This window comes from Rattus norvegicus, chromosome 6, assembly GCF_036323735.1.
Source record: "Rattus norvegicus strain BN/NHsdMcwi chromosome 6, GRCr8, whole genome shotgun sequence".
NCBI classification, from domain to species: Eukaryota; Metazoa; Chordata; class Mammalia; order Rodentia; family Muridae; genus Rattus; species Rattus norvegicus.
The window spans coordinates 85,383,253-85,403,572 of NC_086024.1; the positions used below are offsets into that span (position 1 = coordinate 85,383,253).

A 20,320-nucleotide genomic window follows, 5' to 3' on the forward strand; every position below is an offset into this window, starting at 1 on the left:
TTTGTGAAAGTTGAATTAAGGTTTCCTGAGATTACATGAATATCATATAAACACAAGTATTTAAATGACTGCATTTTGTGGTTGAATAATTGTAAACACTGGGGCTTAAAAGAAATCTTCATGCAAATGTAGCCTAAAGACACTATCAATGCTTCCATAGTTCTACTATTGAGCTTCATTTCCTTCATACAGTAAAAAAAGCTTCTTTACAGTATTTGAAATAGTACAAGATGTATGTATTTACTTTATGAGATAGAAAACTCTTTGACATTACATTATCCTTCAATTTATTTGACTCTTGGCACTACTGAATTCTGTGTGGATTTTTTGCTTTCAGATTTAAATCTGAGTGCAATTCTGATCTAGTCAATATTAATTAGGTTCCATTTTCTTATAGCATCATGGGAAATTGTTGAAAAGATTTATCTTTCATTTAAAGTCGTGGTGGATCTGGTTGGTCCTACACAGTTTTCTTATCAGTAGCTACTGATTAATTTTAATCATGTTCTATTACTGAACAGCAAAATCTCATATTTAGGAATGGTAATTTAATTTTCCACAGGTATAATACATGCAGGCTGGTAAGACACATGTAACAGACAAGACAATTTCACTGCTACTGACTGGCATTAGTCATGAAAATATGCTGATGAGAGGGAAACTGTAGGTCATAGCCTTTTTCCATGCCCAAATGGCTCACACACAGTTTACCTAGAGTACAGTGGGCCTTGTGACATTGTTTCCATATGTTGCCAATCTCCAGGAATCTTTTGTTATATGGTGATAGGTAAACATGCTCCTCTCCAGTGCTTCAGGGGTCTGTTTGAGATAATGTTGCTCTCTGCTCTACTGCTGTTTCTTCATAAGTACTTGTTCCATGTCTGTATCTAACAGTACTCCTGAATCTTATTTTGAAGATATACGGGTGTTGGGCCCAGTAAGCTAGTGAGACTGTTTAAACTTCTCTGCCACTGGCACAATTATCATTTTGTATATAGCATTGATATATTATTAGTTAATGATTTTTCATAAGTGTTAAAATTCTTTAGGGGATAACTCAATGACATTGGTGGTGGTCTTCATTATACAGATTCATTTTCTAAGACCACCCCATGCTTCAGAAAAATAGCTAAGATTTTTAAAAATGTCCATTCGATAAGGAAAAGCTGTCAATTGCATCTTTTGTGCACTTTGTTTTTAGTGTATGCATATGTGCAATTGTGTAAAAATGCTTCATATGCAGGCATGCTTTTCTGAGATAATTGACCTAGTCTCTAACACTGAAGAAATGTATTTCACAGCACAGCAACTTTTGTAAACTTTGTTTCCATCAATTGTGTAGTATAGAAATAAAATTAGATTTAGAGTGCACTTCAGTTCTAGTCTACTGTTAACACCATGGTAACTGATAGCTCCAATATATTGTTCATTGAAGAATAGATCCTATTCTAATTAAACCAACATTCATATTCTGACACGCACATTTTCATATGTGTATGAACATTTCCTGATTCATTGTTTTATCTCTTTGTTTGTTTTATCATATCACATGAATAGCACTCAGCAACTACAGTGATGGGATAGTTCTATTGGTCATGTGCATTTCTGTAGGTTATGAAATGGAAAATCAGTACCTTTTGTTCATCTTCAGCATTGTTCAACTATTGCTGAACATTTAGTCTCTCAGTTTTGGTAGTAACCAAGAGTGTTTGAAATTACTTTGTAAATTTTGTTGGAACCATGTGTATCACTTACTTTAGTTTGGGAAAGGATCTTTTATTATTTTTAAGGTATTAAATATCTCCATTGTCTTCCACAAATCTTATAGTAAGCTTTGCCTCCTGCTATCATTGACATCCTCCTTGCACTTTGTCATAAGTGAAGCTGCTTGGTGTTTTGTGACTGGACTTTTGAAATAAAACTACATTTTGAAACTGTGTCTGACAAGCTATGCTGCCTTTTGTCATTATGTCTTCTAAACAGCTCCGCCAAGTCATTAGTAGCTCTAATAATTTCTAGTTTACAAACCGTGAAATCACATATAATGAAACATCATGTGGTATCCCATTAATGTGCAGAGTCTTACAATTTATGTACCAGTTAAAACTCATTTAAGTGAAGTGTAATTGTACGTACAATATAGATGACAACATTGTTCCATACAATATCATTACCTATTGAATAAGAAACGCTACTGAAACAATAAACATAAATAAACTGCATTGTGATCTAAACTACCCATGTTTTATATAATGCTCTGTTTTGTTAATAATTAATTTTAATTAATTAATTAATTAATTAATTTGAATTGAGGTTATAGTATGTAGCTCAACCTGGCCTCGAAAACTCTATGTAGCCTACATATGTCTAAGACATATTATAATTCTTTATGTCCTGTTTAAATTTTCTAGTTTTTTCTAATATTGTAATTGAAACTGTGGCTTCGCACATGCCAACTAAGTTCTAACTCAACTTTATCTCTAGTCTTTCTGTGACTTACAAGTACTACTTTCTGTGTTTTGATATCATTCATAGTTTCTGTAAGTAATCTGTTACTGAGACCCAAATATTATTCTTATTGTAACTCACAATGTACCGTGAGTCATCTTTTGCATGGGAACATTGTAGGATAACTACTTCAGTTACCAGCTTTCAGTTTTAATATATCTAATGTTGGAATTCATATTCTCTGAGACTGTTTCTAGGTATTTAAAACTGTACTTCTTCCCAACTTCTTTGCAGTTAACATTAAATGATGGGACAGAAATTCATGGGATATACTCTCAGGAAGAAATGTCATAGACTGTAAAGTAACTCAGGATATAATGTGATTTGCCTTAATAGACTTGTTCCTAAATCATGACCCCACTATATTCTTCAAGAAAGAGATTTTGGATAGCCAAATATAAAATTGTAATAGGTAAAAATAAATGATCCAGTTTCTTTCTAGTCTAAATCTACAAGGAAATAGGAAATGTTTTTCTCAATAATTAATTTATTTATTTTACATCCTGATCACAGCCCCTTTGCCTCCTCGCTTCCCAATTCCACTACCCGATCCCCTTTCACCAATACCCCCCTTCTCCTCAGAGAAGAAAACCCTGCCCCCTGAGTATCTACCCACCTTGGCACATCAAGTTTCATCAGGACTAAGTGCATCCTCTCCCACTGAAGCCAGATAAGGCAATCCAGCAAGTGGAAAGTGCTCCAAGGGCAGGCAGCAAAATTCTGAATCAGAGACATCCACCACTCTAATTTTTGGGCTATTGGAAGGGAGACATCTGCTACATATTTGTAGCTGGTCTAGGTCCAGGCCATGAATGCCCTTTGGTTAGTAACCCAGTCTCTGTGAGCCCTTATGAGGCCAAGTTATTTGGCTCTGTATGTCTTTTTGTGGTGTCCTTGACCCCTCTGGCTCCCTCAGTCTTTTCCCCAACTCTTTCACAAGACTCTTCAAGTTCTTCCTATTGTTGGTCTGTGCATCCCTGAGACTGTTTCTATCAGCTTCTAGATGAAGCCTCTCAGATAACTGTTGTATTTGACTCCTGTAGAGATTATTAGTAGTGCCAGATTTTGGCTCTCTCCCATGGGATGAGTCTCAATTTGTGCCAGTCACTGAATGGCCATTCCTTCAAACTCTGCTCTATGTTTATCCACACACATCTTGCAAACCCCACAATATTGGCATGCAAAACAGACGGGGTGATAGGGTTTATTTTTGGGTCTTCAATTCAAGTTCATCCATCACCCCGTCTGTTTTGCATGCCCATTGACACTTGATTGTTAAAAAGAAGCAAAACAATAAATTGTAAAAAGAAACATCTTCATAAAATGGTGCTGGTATAACTGGTTGACTGCACCTAAAAGCATACAAATAGATTCATATCAACCTACAGAAAACTCAAGTCCAAGTGCATCAAAGCCCTCAAGCTAAAGTTGGATACACTATATCTATAGAGAGAAAGTGGGGAGTACCCTTGAAAGCATTGGTACAGGTGATGATTTCCTGAATGAAACAACAAAAGGTCAGGTATTTAAAATCAACAATTAATAAATGGGACCTCATGAAAGTGACTAAGAAAAACAAAACTTCCATAAAGCAAAGGACATGGTCAAAAATACAAAGGACGGCCTATGGAATGGGAAAATATCTTTACCAACCCTACATCCAAGAGAGGACTAATATCCAAGATACATAAAGAGCTCAAGAAAGTAGACACAAACAACCAAAATGATCAAATTAAAAATGGGTTATAGAACAAAACAAATAATTCTCTACAGAAGATTCTCTAAAAAATGTTCAATGACTTTAGTCATCAGGGAAATACAAATCAAAACTACTCTGAGATTCCATCTTGCTCTTGTTAAAATGTCTAAGAACAAAAAATTTAAGTAATACCACATGCTGGTAAGAATGTGGAGCAAAGAATATACTCCTCCATTGCTGATGGGATGCAACTAATTTGGAAATCAGTTTTCAGTTTCTTAGAAAATTGGGAATTGGTTCTACCTCATAACCCATCTATGCTACTCCTCAGCATATACCCAAAGGATGCTCCATCATACCACAAGGGCATTTGCTCAACTATATTAATAGGAAATATTTAATGAGTCATTACATATATGAATATACTTCTTGACTGAATAGAATTTCAGGAAAGCATGTGTTTTCTTTAGCAATTAGAAAGTTGGGTGCTAAGAATAGGCTATTCTTATCAGTTTTCCAATTGTTGGAATTTATTTTTCTTCAATGGTGTAACTTTCCAAACTTAATAGTGCTTTCCATAATTTATTTGTATATGAAATGCCTTGTTTTGTCTCTTTGTCTTATTCCTCCATACATTCCTGTCTATTCTTATTTTTGAGAGTTTATGCCTTGGAAAATCCTTCAGGGTTCTTCTTTTATTGCTGTACACACACACACACACACACACACACACACACACACACACACACACATATATATATATATATATATATAAAGATTTATGAAACCCGTGTCCATCTTAGAAAGTTCAATGTGAAAAGATATTCAGCCTTCACTCAGTAGACCAGTCTCATGATTATTTGCCCTTCAATATTTATGATTACCTTATTTTTCTTAAAAGCCCAAAGTTTAATAATGGTCTCAAACATACAATAACATATTTTCTTTTCATTTTACATCATAAGGATACAGTTATAACTAACATATATAAACCTTGCCTGATCTTATAATATGTCATGTTTTTTTTCATTGTTCATGCTAGCTTTTTATGCATGGAATATATTCTGAGTGAGAGCATATATACTTATATAGACTCATTGTTAAATATGTTACTATATGAGAATTTTACATATTTACTAAGGTGATCTGATATTTTATATATCTGTTTACCTTTGTTTGTTCTTATAAACTCAGTGAATAATTATAGAGCTTCCTATACCCTAGGCATGCATCTAGTAACAAATTATATCTTTATACCCTTCATCTGGATTTAGGAGAAGGCAAGTCTGCCACATCCAATGATTTAAAGAAATTTTCTTTAATTTGTTTTTCTCTCATTCCTGATGAAAGCCTAACACTTGCTCTTATTTAAAATGCATTTCATGGTCTGGTTTCCTTCAACATTTTTGTCTTTCAGGGTCCCTATAATTTGAATATTGATTTCTATAGGCAATACTTCATTTCCACTTGACAGTCATGATTGTGAAGATTTCTGAATGTACAGCATCTTTCATTCAGTGTTTGTTTTAAAATTAAAAATATCTCTGACACATATTTCTTGTTCTCTCTTTTTTATATCATTTCATTTGCAAAATATTTACTTTCAATATTGTTTCTCAGTTCTCATATAATAATATGTTTTGTTTATTTTCCTTATCTGAATCATTTATTTCAATAAACTGTTTTTATCTTCATATGTTCATGTTTAAAAATTATGTCTATGGCCATTTTGAGTTGATTCAATAGAAGGCATTCCTTTATTTTTTCATTTAATTCCCTTCTTATATCACCAATTTCTCAATTAATTAATTATTTAGAATTAATTAATTTTTGTAATTAATTCTAGTTATCTTGCACATTGTGCATGATAATTGCAAAAGCCCAAACTATCTTATTGGCATTATTGCTTTGTAACTTTGAATTCTTTCTCTTCTTGACTTTTCATGTATCTTGTTTTTTTTTTTTTCATAATTAAAGGCCTTTTGATTTTATTAAGATACGACAATTATCCACAAGTTAATGAGGATGCTTAGCATAATAACACTTCATGGATAAGTGATGCAAAACAGAGTTTACATCATCAACTATATGTGGCTATATGAGAACAGGGAGGGTTGATATGGGAAAAATTGGGGGAGGAAGGTGAATATCATCAAAACATGTATCTTGTTTATATATTCAAACATATTTTGTGTATAGAAATATTTAAGGTGAAGAATTATGTTCAACTAGTTAAACATATGTGTTTTTTAAAAATATTTTTTAATGGAAGTTAAATTTTTTAATGGAAGACCAAATTTTTTCTCATGTTTGTTTTTTGCTCGCCTTATAATGAGATTTGAGATTTCTCTAGTTTCAATGTTTTTGCTTCTCTCTCTCTCTCTCTCTCTCTCTCTCTCTCTCTCTCTCTCTGTATGTGTATGTATGTATGTGTGTGTATGTATGTTGTATATGTATATGTGTCTTTGTGAGTGGTGTGTATAGTGTGTGTGTTTGTGGTATTCATATGTGTGTGTGTATTTGGTGTGTATGTAGTATGTGTGGGGTGCTGTGTGTGTGTGTGTGTGTGTGTGTGTGTACATGTGTAAGCATGCATATGTGGTAACTGTAGGGTCACATACCATAAGTAACAGTGTCCTCATCCTTTGATACAGTGACTGTCCTTGTCCTGAAGCACAGCCATAACTTAGACTGGTTGCCAATCAACTTCAGGAATCCTGTCCCTGTCTTTTAAAATGCAAATCCATATATTTCATTGCCATTTTTGTTTAAAAATACATAGTCCTTTTAAAATTATGTGTAGAGATCCCCTTTGACATGCCTCTTCAATGCCTTCCTTTTTATGTGGTGCCTGAGACCCTTCCATTCTTTTTTTGACTTAAAGCATATATAATGGTATGTATATGTATTTTTCCTTTTGTTGACATTATTCCTATTCAATCATTATGTAAAAAAGGTTTATGCTGTGCCTTTATTTTTGTTCTTTTATAAATATTTCACTGAAGATTTGTTAAACTTCAGTTTTCCATCTTTTGATTTATGATTATATTAAAATTCGCTTTGATCTACTGAAGCCACTAATGCTTCAAAATCAGTTTTAGTTCATCCTCTTATAAATATTGTTCCAAGTTAGATTCTTTAATAGTCCCACATCACACTGACAAGCACCTATGATTTTGATCATTTAATCTTACTGTCCTTTTTCTCTAAGCATCTCATTTTAGATCACTTTAATTGCTACTCTTCTATTGTCTTAAAACATTACTTTCATCATGTCTAATCTAGGTTAAATTCTATCTTTTGTGCTATTCATTCTGATTATATAATTTTGAACTGTGGAACTTTCCCTTGGTCACTTCTATCCTATTGGTGATCATGTTTCCACCTTTTGTCAAGTCATCTCTACTTCTAGTACAATGGTCTTGGCTATTTTTAGCAAAAAAACATCCATAATGATTTGAATGAAAATTAAATTCTGGTAAATTTTCCTCTGCGTGTACCTTCATGCCTGAAAATATAGTTTAGAACTCTAAGCTTCCTATTTTCTATGTTCTGTGTTCTTTCAAAGCTACTCTGTCACTTTGTGTCATCCTTCCTGTGTTGTTGAAAAAAATGAAAAATTTCTCTAGATACAGCTTCAATGAGAATCTGTTGCCTGTCTTTTAATTTGCAGTTTCATATTCCATGATATCAAGCTATGAAAGGGTTGTGTTATATTTTCTAATTTTTTAGTTGTTTAAAAAGCAAGATAGGAAATACTGGTTCATTTTGTGCCATTATTATATTTTTTCCACTCAGACTGCGTTCTCTCCCTCTCGAACCTCAGAGAGGATCGAGAACGATCATCAATGGCCAATAGCAGTTGCAGGAAGCAACACTAAAAGCCGGCTTCATGCTCGGGAGAGAACGCTACATCTCCTCGTCGTGGTTTCAGGTGCTCTACACAGTCAGAGAAACTTCTCTAGCAATTTTGTGCTATTATAACTGGAAGCAGAACACTCTTATTTTTGCCTTAATGACTATTGTGAATTATAAAATCATGAATATTTTATTGTTTGCTCATTTCAACAATCTGGTTTTGCTTTGAATACTTATAAAGTTGTTATTTTTAGACTGTGTCTACCACACCCATCCCAGGCTTGTGTGTGATTTTAGACAGTTATATCTAAGTAGCCTAACTTGTATTATATTGCAGTATCCTATAAATGTTGCTTTTATTTCCTCAGAAGAAGTGACTAAATGAAAGGTGTACATAAGCTTTGCAAATATCCAACTTTGGTTGTCCCAGGGTATATACTTCTCTGTACTATATATCCCTAGGTCTAGGCCTGGAAGATTCTAGCATCCATATAATTTAACCTTCCAAGATGACTAATTCAATCTGATTTTTCTTGGCTCATTTCTCTCTTGCTGCTATTAAGTAGCGGCTTAAGAGCTGTTTATGTGTGATTTGGGTGGATCCTATCTCTAACTCATTCTGTCAAATCTTCGATTTGTCAACTCAATTAAATGTCACTTTCACACATGCCTGCTTCCTTCTAGGAACTAACTTTACTTTTTTTTTTTTTAATCTTTATTAACTTGAGTATTTCTTATTTACATTTCAATTGTTATTCCACTTCCTGGTTTCTGGGCCAACATCCCCCTAACCCCCCTTCCCCTTCTACATGTTCTTCCCCTTCCCATCCTCCCCCCATTACCACCCTCCCCCCAACAATCACGTTCACGGGGGGTTCAGTCTTAACAGGACCCAGGGCTTCCCCTTCCACTGGTGCTCTTACCCTAGTTATTCATTGCTACCTATGAGGTCAGAGTCCAGGGTCAGTCCATGTATAGTCTTTAGGTAGTGGCTTAGTCCCTGGAAGCTCTGGTTGCTTGGCATTGTTGTACATATGGGGTCTCGAGCCCCTTCAAGCTCTTCCAGTCCTTTCTCTGATTCCTTCAACGGGGGTCCCGTTCTCAGTTCAGTGGTTTGCTGCTGGCATCTGCCTATACTTTCATTGTTAGAGATTAAAGATGTGTACTGAGGGCATGTTTTACTCCATGTTGCTGGATTAAAATTTCTCTAGAGAATCCCAACCCCAGAGTGCAATGTTGTTTAGAGATAAGATATTTAATAAGTGAAATAATGAGTTCATGAGAATGGTGCTTTGGGAAATGGATTAATATTCTTTTTTTAATTTTTTTTTATTAACTTGAGTATTTCTTATATACATTTCGAGTGTTATTCCCTTTCCCGGTTTCCGGGCAAACATCCCCCTCCCCCCTCCCCTTCCTTATGGGTGTTCCCCTCCCAACCCTCCCCCCATTGCCGCCCTCCCCCCATAGACTAGTTCACTGGGGGTTCAGTCTTAGCAGGACCCAGGGCTTCCCCTTCCACTGGTGCTCTTACTAGGATATTCATTGCTACCTATGGGGTCAGAGTCCAGGGTCAGTCCATGTATAGTCTTTAGGTAGTGGCTTAGTCCCTGGAAGCTCTGATTGCTTGGCATTGTTGTACTTTTGGGGTCTCGAGCCCCTTCAAACTCTTCCAGTTCTTTCTCTGATTCCTTCAATAGGGGACCTATTCTCAGTTCAGTGGTTTGCTGCTGGCATTCGCCTCTGTATTTGCTGTATTCTGGCTGTGTCTCTCAGGAGAGATCTACATCCGGCTCCTGTCGGTCTGCACTTCTTTGCTTCATCCATCTTGTCTAATTGGGTGGCTGTATATGTATGGGCCACATGTGGGGCAGGCTCTGAATGGGTGTTCCTTCAGTCTCTGTTTTAATCTTTGCCTCTCCCTTCCCTGCCAAGGGTATTCTTTTTCCTCATTTAAAGAAGGAGTGAAGCATTCACATTTTGATCATCCGTTTTGAGTTTCGTTTGTTCTAGGGATCTAGGGTAATTCAAGCATTTGGGCTAATAGCCACTTATCAATGAGTGCATACCATGTATGTCTTTCTGTGATTGGGTTAGCTCACTCAGGATGATATTTTCCAGTTCCAACCATTTGCCTACGAATTTCATAAACTCGTTGTTTTTGATAGCTGAGTAATATTCCATTGTGTAGATGTACCACATTTTCTGTATCCATTCCTCTGTTGAAGGGCATCTGGGTTCTTTCCAGTTTCTGGCTATTATAAATAAGGCTGCGATGAACATAGTGGAGCACGTGTCTCTTTTATATGTTGAGGCATCTTTTGGGTATATGCCCAAGAGAGGTATAGCTGGATCCTCAGGCAGTTCAATGTCCAATTTTCTGAGGAACCTCCAGACTGATTTCCAGAATGGTTTTACCAGTCTGCAATCCTACCAACAATGGAGGAGTGTTCCTCTTTCTCCACATCCTCGCCAGCATCTGCTGTCACCTGAGTTTTTGATCTTAGCCATTCTCACTGGTATGAGGTGAAATCTCAGGGTTGTTTTGATTTGCATTTCCCTTATGACTAAAGATGTTGAACATTTCTTTAGGTGTTTCTCGGCCATTCGGCATTCCTCAGCTGTGAATTCTTTGTTTAGCTCTGAACCCCATTTTTTAATAGGGTTATTTGTTTCCCTGCGGTCTAACTTCTTGAGTTCTTTGTATATTTTGGATATAAGGCCTCTATCTGTTGTAGGATTGGTAAAGATCTTTTCCCAATCTGTTGGTTGCCGTTTTGTCCTAACCACAGTGTCTTATAAGAATAAAAATCATAATCTCTCCCTATCTATCTATCTATCTATCTATCTATCTATCTATCTATCTACCTACCTACCTACCTACCTACCTATCTATCTATCTATCTATCTATCTATCTATCTATCTATCTACCTATCTATCTATCTACCTACCTACCTACCTATCTGCATCCTCAACCAATAAAGATGTAGAGAACAGTCAGCTACTTGCTAGCAGAGAGATAACCCTCACACACAATTAAATTGAACTCATTTCGAACTTCATTCAGAAAAAGAGAAAATACAGCTACTTCATTTAAGCCGCTTAGTAAATTGCATTTTATTATGGCTTCCCTAGAAAAACTCTATGTTAAAAATTTAGTGTGCCAGGGTTAAGAGATGTACTTCTGAAAATTGAATTCCCTGCTATATAAAGGTAATTCTGAGAATCCAGTTATACATAAAATAATACTGCTCATTATCTCTCATAGTCATCTTAATTTTTTGTAGTGTTTGATGGTGATAGATTTTTCTCAGTTATTGGAGAACAGAACATGGTGCTCCAAACTATCCCTTTTTGAGAAAGTGATTATTTTGACCTTAGGGTAATTGGAAAGAAGTTACAAAAAGGGACTCTATCTTTCCTTTATTTGTCTGAAAGCAATATGCAGTATTCTAAAGAGAGAAGGTTTCTCATATTTCCTGACTTCCAGAGAAAATGAAAAGTAAGCCCGGAAAAGAACCCTAGGTCCTTATTTCTATGTGGAGATCCAGCAGAGGCATTCCCATCATCATCATTTGCCATCAGCCTGCTCTCAACTCGCATCCAACTTCTCAAAGTCCCTATCCTTGTCTTATCAATTCTCTCTATGTTTTCATTGATAATTAAAGCCAGGTTTTAAAGCTGTCTCTTTTAGAAACATTCATTGCTTGAGCTAGAGCATGTGCAAGCATGTGTGTGCACACATATACCAACAAAGACAGACAGATAAACAGACAGACAGGCAGACAGACAGACAGACAGACAGACACACACACACACACACACACACACACACACACAGCAAAACTCATATGTACAAAATGTGGGGAAAAGAAGGAGGAGGTTAATGTGAAGAGAGAAAACATAATAAAAAACAATGTTAAATTTTCTGTTTTAACAGAACCACATTTTCTGTATCCATTTGCTCTCTTATTTAGGTGGTTGTATTTGATGTTAGGCAAAATGCTGTACCATTGAAAATACAGCTTATCCCTTGTCTATTATTAAAAATGTCTCTTTTGACCAAGAGCATGTGAAGGTTTCAGAACAAAGGACTTTTACATATTAACCAAATTTCTACCTTAAAAACAAAAACACATCTCCTAAGCTGTTAAGTTTTAAATGTATTTTTGATTTTTTAATGTATGTATGTATGTATGTATGTATGTATGTATGTATGTATGTATGTATACACTACAGATTTTATTCCCCTCCAGGTCCATGGTCCACCCTCCGACTGTTCCACCACATCCCATACCTCCTCCCCATTCTCCCAACCCCCAGTCTCCACATGGATGTCCCCACCCACTTACCTCTAACTTCCTTGGCTCTCCAGTCTCTTGAGAGACTGGGTTAGGTGCATCTTCTCTGACTAAACAGAGACCGAGGAGTACTCTGCTGTATATGTGTTGGGGGCCATATCTCAGCTGGTTTATGTAGCCAGGGGATGATCCAGTGTCTGATCAATTTGGGGATCCAGATTAATTGAGACTGCTGGTCCTCCTACAGGGTTGCTCTCCTCCTCAACTTCCTCCAGTTTTTCCCTAATTCAACCAGAGGTGTCAGCAAATATCTGTAACTGACTCATTCATCTGCTCGTTGGATATTTCGGAGGGCAGTCATGATAGGTCCCATTTTGTGAGTCCCAGATAGCATCAGTAATGGTGTCAGGGTTTGGGGTCTCCCCTTGACCTGTCGCTGGACTTTCTTTTCCTCAGGTTCCTCTCCAACTCCATCCCTGCACTTCTTTCAGAGAGGAAGAACTATAGGTCAGAGTTTTGACTATGGGATAGCAACCCAGACCCAACCCGGACCCTCATTTTATTCCGTCTTTCTTCTGGTGGTGGGCTCAACAATTTCCCGCTCCCCACTGTAGGGAATTTCATCTAGGGGCTTCCCTTTTGATTCACTTTCCAGAACTCCAATACATTCTTGAGGTCCTTCCAAACTCCTTCCTCCTGAGTTCGCCTGTTTCCATTCTTTCTGCTGGCTCTCAAGGGTACAGTCCCACCCAATACTAGATCATGTTCACCTCTCCCTCTACTCCAGTCACCTTTCTCTCCACTGTCCCTCCATCCCTCCTGCCTTTTGGTTGCTTTATTCTCCTTCCTAAGTAGGACAGAGGCATCCTCGCTAGGGCACTTCAGTTTGTTGACCATTTTGAGTTTTGTGGACTATATCTTGGGTATTCTGTACTACATTCGTGTGTGTGTGTGTGTGTGTGTGTGTGTGTGTGTGTGTGTGTGTGTGTGTATGACTAATATCCATGTATTAGTGAGAACATACCTTGCATGTTCTTTTGGATCAGAGTTACCTCACTGAGGATGATATTTTCTAGTTCCATCCATTTTCCTGCAAAACTCAGGATGGGTAGTTCTTAATAGCTGAGTAGTATTCTGTTGTTAAAATGAACCATATTTTCTGTATCCATTCTTCTGTAGTGGGACATTTGAGTTGTTTCTAGCTTCTGACTATCACAAATAAGCTGCTATGAACATGGTGGGACACATACGTGCCCCTGTGGAATGTTGGGGCATCTTTTGGCTATAACCCCAAGAGTGGTATTTCTGGGTCTTTATGTAGGTCTATTTCAAATTTTCTGATGAACTTCCAAATTGATTTCCAGAGTGGTTGTACCAGTTTGCAATCCCACCAGCAATAGAGAAGTATTCTTCTTTCTCCATATCCTCATCAGAGTCCGCTGTCACCTGAGGTTTTGATCTTAGCCTTTCTGGGTGGTGTACGGTAGAATCTCAGTATAGTTTTGATTCGCACTTCTCTGATCATTAAGTACTTTGAACATTTCTTTACTGCTCCTCAGCCATTGGAGATTCCTCTGTTGTGAATTTTAGGTTTAGTTTTATACCCCATTTTTTGATTGAATTGCTTGGTTTTGCAGTGGTTAGCTTCTTGAGTTTTTTATATATTTTGGACATTAGACGTCTCTCAGATGTGTGTTTTAGTGAAGATTTTTCCCCCAATCTCTAGGTTGCCTATTTGTCTTATTGACTATGTCCTTTGCCTTACAGAATCTTTCCAGTTTCCTGAGGTCCCATTTAGCAATTGTTGATCTTAGAGTGTGAGCCACTGGAATTTTGTTTAGAAAATTTCCCCCTATGCCAGTGAGTTCAAGCTTCTTTCCAAATTTCTCTTCTATTAGATTTAATGTATCTGGCTTTATGCTGAGGTCCTTGATCCACTTGGTCTTGAGCTTTGTGCATGGTGATAAATATGGATCTATTTTCATTTTTCTACATACAGACATCCAGTTAGACCAGCACCACTTATTGAAGATGCTTTCTTTTTTCCATTGTATATTTTTGGCTTCTTTGTCAAAGATCAAGTGTGCATAAGTATATGGTTTTATTTCTGGGTCTTCAATTCAATTTTGTAGATCAACCTGTCTGTCTCTGTACCAATACTATGCAGTTTTTATCACTATTGCCCTGTAGTATAGCTTGAGATCAGGGATGGTGATTCCCTCAGCCGTTCTTTTATTGTTAAGAATTGTTTTTGCTATTCTAGGGTTGTTTGTCTTTCCAGAGGAATTTGAGAATTTCTCTTTCCATGTCCTTGAAGTATTGTGTTAGACTTTTGATGGGGATTGTATTGACTCTGTAGATTGTCTTTGCTAGGATATCTATTTTTATAATGTTAATTCTGCCAACCCATGATCATTGGATATCTCTCTGAGATCTTCTTTGATTTCTTTCTTCAGAGATCTGAAGTTCTTATACTGATCTTTCACTCGTTTGGCTAGATTTACCCCAAGATATTTTATATTACCTGTAGCTATTGTGAATGTAATTGTTTCCCTATTTTATTTCTCAAACTGTTTATCATTTGTATAGTGGAAGGCTACTGATTTATTTGAGTTAATTTTATATCCATCTACTTTGCTGTAGTTGTTTATAAGCTGATGATGTTCTCTGTTAGAATTTTTGAGTTTGCTTATATATACTATTATAGCATCTTCAAATAGTGATGCCTTTAATTACTCTTTACCAGGTTCTATCCCCTTGTTATCTTTTGGTCGTCTTCTTGTTCAAGCTAGCACTTCAAGTACTATATTGAATAGATATGGAAAGAGTGGGCATCCTTGTCTTGTCCCTGATTTTAGTGGGATTGTTTCAAATAGCTTTCCATTTTATTTGATAGTGGCTGTTTTGTTTGCAGTAAATTAATTTTATTATGTTTAGGTATGGGCCCTGAATTCCTTATCTTTTCAATATTTTTAACATGAAGGGGTGTTGAGTTCGAAGTTTTCTTCCAAAATTCTAAAACATGTTATAAATTTATACCTGATGTTAATTAAACTTTTTATTTTTCATGTGCATTAATAGATTCATATATTAAATACATTTTAATTACAATATAATTTTATAACTATTAACTTACAAAAATTATATTGCATAGAATTTCAAAAATCTTTTTTCCTCCCTCCAATTCTTCTTTGTCTCTTCCCAATTTATTGGCATTATTTTGTAGATGTGATTATATATGTGTATATATATATTTAGTATATATTTTCATAAATATATAAAACACATAATCCTGAGTATATCTTTGTTGTTTGTGTGTGTATGGACTCATGGATGACTCCTTACTTTAGGCTTGGTGCCCATCTTGGTAGTCCCAGAAAAAAATAACATGTGATGTAGACTTGTTCATTATGGCTGGAATCCCCACTATACACTGATTTCTGTATTATGACTAGTTGTAACTTTGTGTAAGCTTCATCTGCTGGAGGAAAGAGTCTCTTTGATGAGACGTGGAAGCTACACTCATATCTGAAGTTTCAGAATTAGGAGTGACAGCTGGACACCCACACTGTTGTAGGGGAATGTCAAGGTAGGGAGGCAGGAAGGGGGTGTGGCTAGGGAGGGGAAACACCCTTATATAAGGAGGGAGGGGGATGGGAAAGGGGGTTATGGACTCCTAACCTGGAAAGGGAATTACATTTGAAATGCAAATAAAAATATACAATAAAAAAATAAGCCTTTGGTGGGGAGAAAAAAAAAGAACATGTAAAGTCTGTCTTTCTGTGTCTGGGCTATATCAATCAATATAATTTCGAATACAGTGGGTTTTCCTCTAAACTTCATGATTTTATTTTCTTTTTTACAGCTGAATAGTATTCCATTTTGTGTATGTACCACATTTTCATTATCAATTCATTGGGTAAAGACATTTAGGTCACTTTTCTTTTCTGCTATTGTGAATAGGGCAGAAATGAAATGTCTGAGCAAGTATTTTTGGATCCTTTGGTCATATGTCAAGGTATGTAGTAACTACATCAGAGAATAGACTTGTTCTTGATTTGAAAATAAGTCTTCATAATATTTCCATCCTATTCAATTCTTAGTAATTCTTATTTAATTCATATTGTTTTTCCTTACTCAGATGGAAAACTTTCTATATCATTTGAAATTGAAAGACTTCCAAATAAATTACCATTTGAGATGCATCATATGCATGTACCTTGATTTGATTATTTGATTATTATTTCAAAATAATTCAAAATTATTATATTTGAAGTCATTCAAACTTCCTTGAAATTCTAGCTTAGATTCTCAATGATACATATATTATGAAATATATATGGTATCAATCATTTGGAAGTAAGGTGAACTATGGCTCAATCATGCATATTCTTTTTGGGTCTTGAGATGATAATCAGCAGCAGATTTAGATAAAAGTGCTTATTTCATAAACTAGTAGATTTGCTTGTTTGTTTAGTTCTATCCTCTAATAAAATAATATTAAGTGGCATTGGTGGCATTTCTCACATTATATACCTTGTCAGAGTGACTTTTTTATTTAACATTCTCCAAATATTGCTGTCACATGTATTAGATTAAAACACTCCATGACCAAAATAAATATATTGTTCCCTTTTGTTACAAATAACTCACATTTGTAACATTCCCTCTTAATGTCAGAAGATACCTTTCAGGTTTGTTGTTGATAAATATCTGATTTTGTTTGTGAACCTTCTTTATTTGGTAGTGATGCTGTCCTGAAAATGTTAGAAAAAATTTTGCTTTTACCTTTCAACCAAGGAACTACTGTTGGGTTCTTAAATAAAAGGTATCATTGAAAAAAAGTCTCATTTTTCATTTGCTGTCCAGTAATGTCCAAAAAATTGTATTCTTTTGGAAGTAAATGATTAATGTGAATGGTCTTCAAAATCATGTCAAATCCATCAGGAATTGTGTTCATTAGCTCATTACCCTCTTTATTGATTACCACTGCTTTAGTCTCATAAATAGATAAAAGTATCTTATAATATTATACCTGTTAGAATATAAATACTCACTTTGTAAGTGTTGTATATTTTATTATCTTTTATTGCTGATTAGGTCACATAAATACATCCAAAAATGTCACTGCAACTGTTTACTAGAAAATATGTATTTGCATCACAAATTCTGTGCATTTTATTGTTTTGAATTATCAGTTCATTCAAGAGTACTAAATATAACATTGGTATGAATATGCTCACATAGGACCATTTCTGATATGTTGTCAGTGAAGACCATACATGACCACCGGCACTTCGGGTGAGAGAAGGACAATCTTTACTGCTAGAGATTAACTTGGATCAACAATATGCAATCATAACATATAAATACTCTATCTCTAAGTTTCAAGATAAATAATAATAATCTGTTACATTATCATCACAGTATTGCATTTCTAACATGAAAGGTCACTTCTTTAACACTACCAAGTGAAGTTAATCGTTCTCAGGAACTTTTAAGTAACTTCACTTTCATTTAAGACATTTATTTTTCCCTCTTCTCTGTCTGCAATGATCTCTTTATACTTTAATTAAATCTCCATTTCCCAGTTTTCACATTTCCTCTTCCTGTTACATGTGTCTCGCTATTCCTCTATCTATACCACCGCCGTGGTCTCTTTTCACTCTTCTTGGTTCTGTACAAACTCTGGGTTGAAAAATTACAGCTGAATATTTAAAGCTAGGAACCACAGCTAAGAAAGAACATGCAGAGCTTGTCTCCCTTTGTTTAGGTTATCTTAACATAATGTTTTCTAGTTCTATTAGTTTACTCACAAATTATTTCTTTTCTTTTTTAATTTGATATTTTTATTTATTTGCATTTCAAATGTTATCCCCTTTTCTAGCTTCCCTTCCCCCAACCTCCTATCACATCCCACTCCCCCTGTTTCTATGAGGGTGCTCCCCCATGTCCCCACTCCCACCTCACCTCCTTAGCATTCTCCTATACTAGGACATTGAGCCTTCATACTACGAAGTGCCTCCCCTCCCACTGATGCCAGATAAGTCCATTCTCAGCTACATATGCAGGTAGAGCCATGGGTCCCTCCATGTATACTCTTTGGTTGGTGGTTTGGACTCTGGGTATTTGGAGGGGATGGTCTGATTGGTTGATATTGTTGTTCTTCCTATGGGTTTGCAAACCCTTCAGCTCCTTCAGTCCTTCACATAACTCTCCCCTTGGGGTTCCTATGCTCTGTCCAATGGCTAGCTCCAAGGATCCCCATCTGTGTTGGTTTGGCTCTGGTAGAGACTCTAAGGAGACAGTTATATCAGGCTCTAGTCAGCAAGCATTTTTGGGCTCCAGCAAGTGTCTGGGTTTGTTGTCTGAAGATAGGATGGATCCCCAGGTGGGACAGTTTATGGATAACCTTTCCTTCAGTCTCTGTTTCACTTTTTGTCCCTGTATTTTCTTTAGACAGAATCAATTCTGGGTTAAAATTTTGGAGATGATTTGGCCTCAACTTGGGGCAGTGCTTAACCTCTGGATATGGTCTCTACAGGTACTGTCTCACCTTTGTTGGGTATTTCAGCTTTCATCCCTGTTTGGTCCATAGGAACCTCTTGATTTCCTGATATCTGGGACTTTCTGGTGGCTACCATCATTACTCCATCCCCATTGCTACACAACTCTGTTCATTTTCCTGACCCTCTGTACATTACCCCCATCTCTTCCCATACTGATCCTGCACTCTTTTCCCTCCCCTTTCTGTATTCCTCCCAAGTCTCTTCAACCCTCTACCTCCTGTGATTATTTTATTCCCCCTTAAAATTAGGACTGAAGCATATTCAAGTTGGTCTTCCTTATTCTTTAGTTCCATATGGTCTGTGAGTTGCATTGTTTGTATTCCTAGCTTCTTGCCTAATATCCACTTATCAGTTATTATGTACCATGCATGTTTTTTTGTTACCTCACTCAGGATGACATTTTCTAGTGCCATCACTGGCCTAAAAATTTCCTGAAATCATTGTTTTTAATTGCTGAGTAATACTCCATTTTGTAAATGCACTACATTTTCTGTATCCATTCCGCTGTTGAGGGACATTAGGTCTGTTTCCAGATTCTGGCTTTATAAATAAGGCTGCTATGAGCTTAGTGGATCATGTGTCCTTGTTATGTGTTACAGCATCTTTTGTGTATATGCCCGGGAGTAGTATAGCTGCATCCTAAGGTAAGTACTATGTCCAGTTCTCTGAGAAACCACTATACTGTTTTCCAGAGTGGTTGTACCAGCTTGCAATACCACCAACAATTGGAGGAATATTCCTCTTTCTCCACATCGTCATCAGCATCTGATGCCACCTGAGATTTTGGCCTTAGCCATTCTGTCGGGTGTGAAGTAGAATCTTAGGGTCATTTTATTTGCATTTCCCTGATGACTAAGGCTGTTGAACATTTTCTTTTTTCCCCATCTTTATTAAATTGGATGTTTTTTTATTTACATTTCAAATGTTATTCCCATTCCCAGTTTCCAGGCCAACATCCTGCTAACCCCTTCCATCCCCCTCCTATATGGGTGTTCCTGTCCCCATCTCCCCCCATTACTGCCCTCCCCAAGAATCTCGTTCACTGGGAGTCCAGCCTTGGCAGGACCAAGGGCTTCCCCTTCCACTGGTGCCCACACTAGGCTATTTAATACTACGTACACAGTTGGAGGCCAGGGTCAGGTCTTTCTTAGTCCCTGGAAGCTCTGGTTGGTGGGCATTGTTGTTCATATGGGCTCTCAAGTCCCCTCAAGCTCTCTCATTCCTTTCTCCAATTCCTTCAATGGCGGTCCCGTTCTCAGTTCAGTGGTGGCTGCTGGCAATCGCTTATATATTTACTGTATTGTGGCTGTGTATCTCAGGACAGATCTACATCTGGTTCCTGTCAGCATGCGCTTCTTTGCTTCATCCATCTTAATTAGTTTGG

At 36.5% G+C, this 20,320-nt stretch overlaps 1 protein-coding gene and 1 pseudogene across 5 annotated transcripts in view; one reads left to right on the plus strand and one right to left on the minus strand.

Moving 5' to 3' along the window:
- Positions 1 to 20,320, plus strand: part of Lrfn5 (leucine rich repeat and fibronectin type III domain containing 5) — a 356,408-nt gene that overhangs the window by 181,788 nt on the left and 154,300 nt on the right. The window lies entirely within an intron of this gene.
- On the minus strand, positions 7,997 to 8,185 carry U3l1 (small nucleolar RNA U3 like 1; annotated as a pseudogene).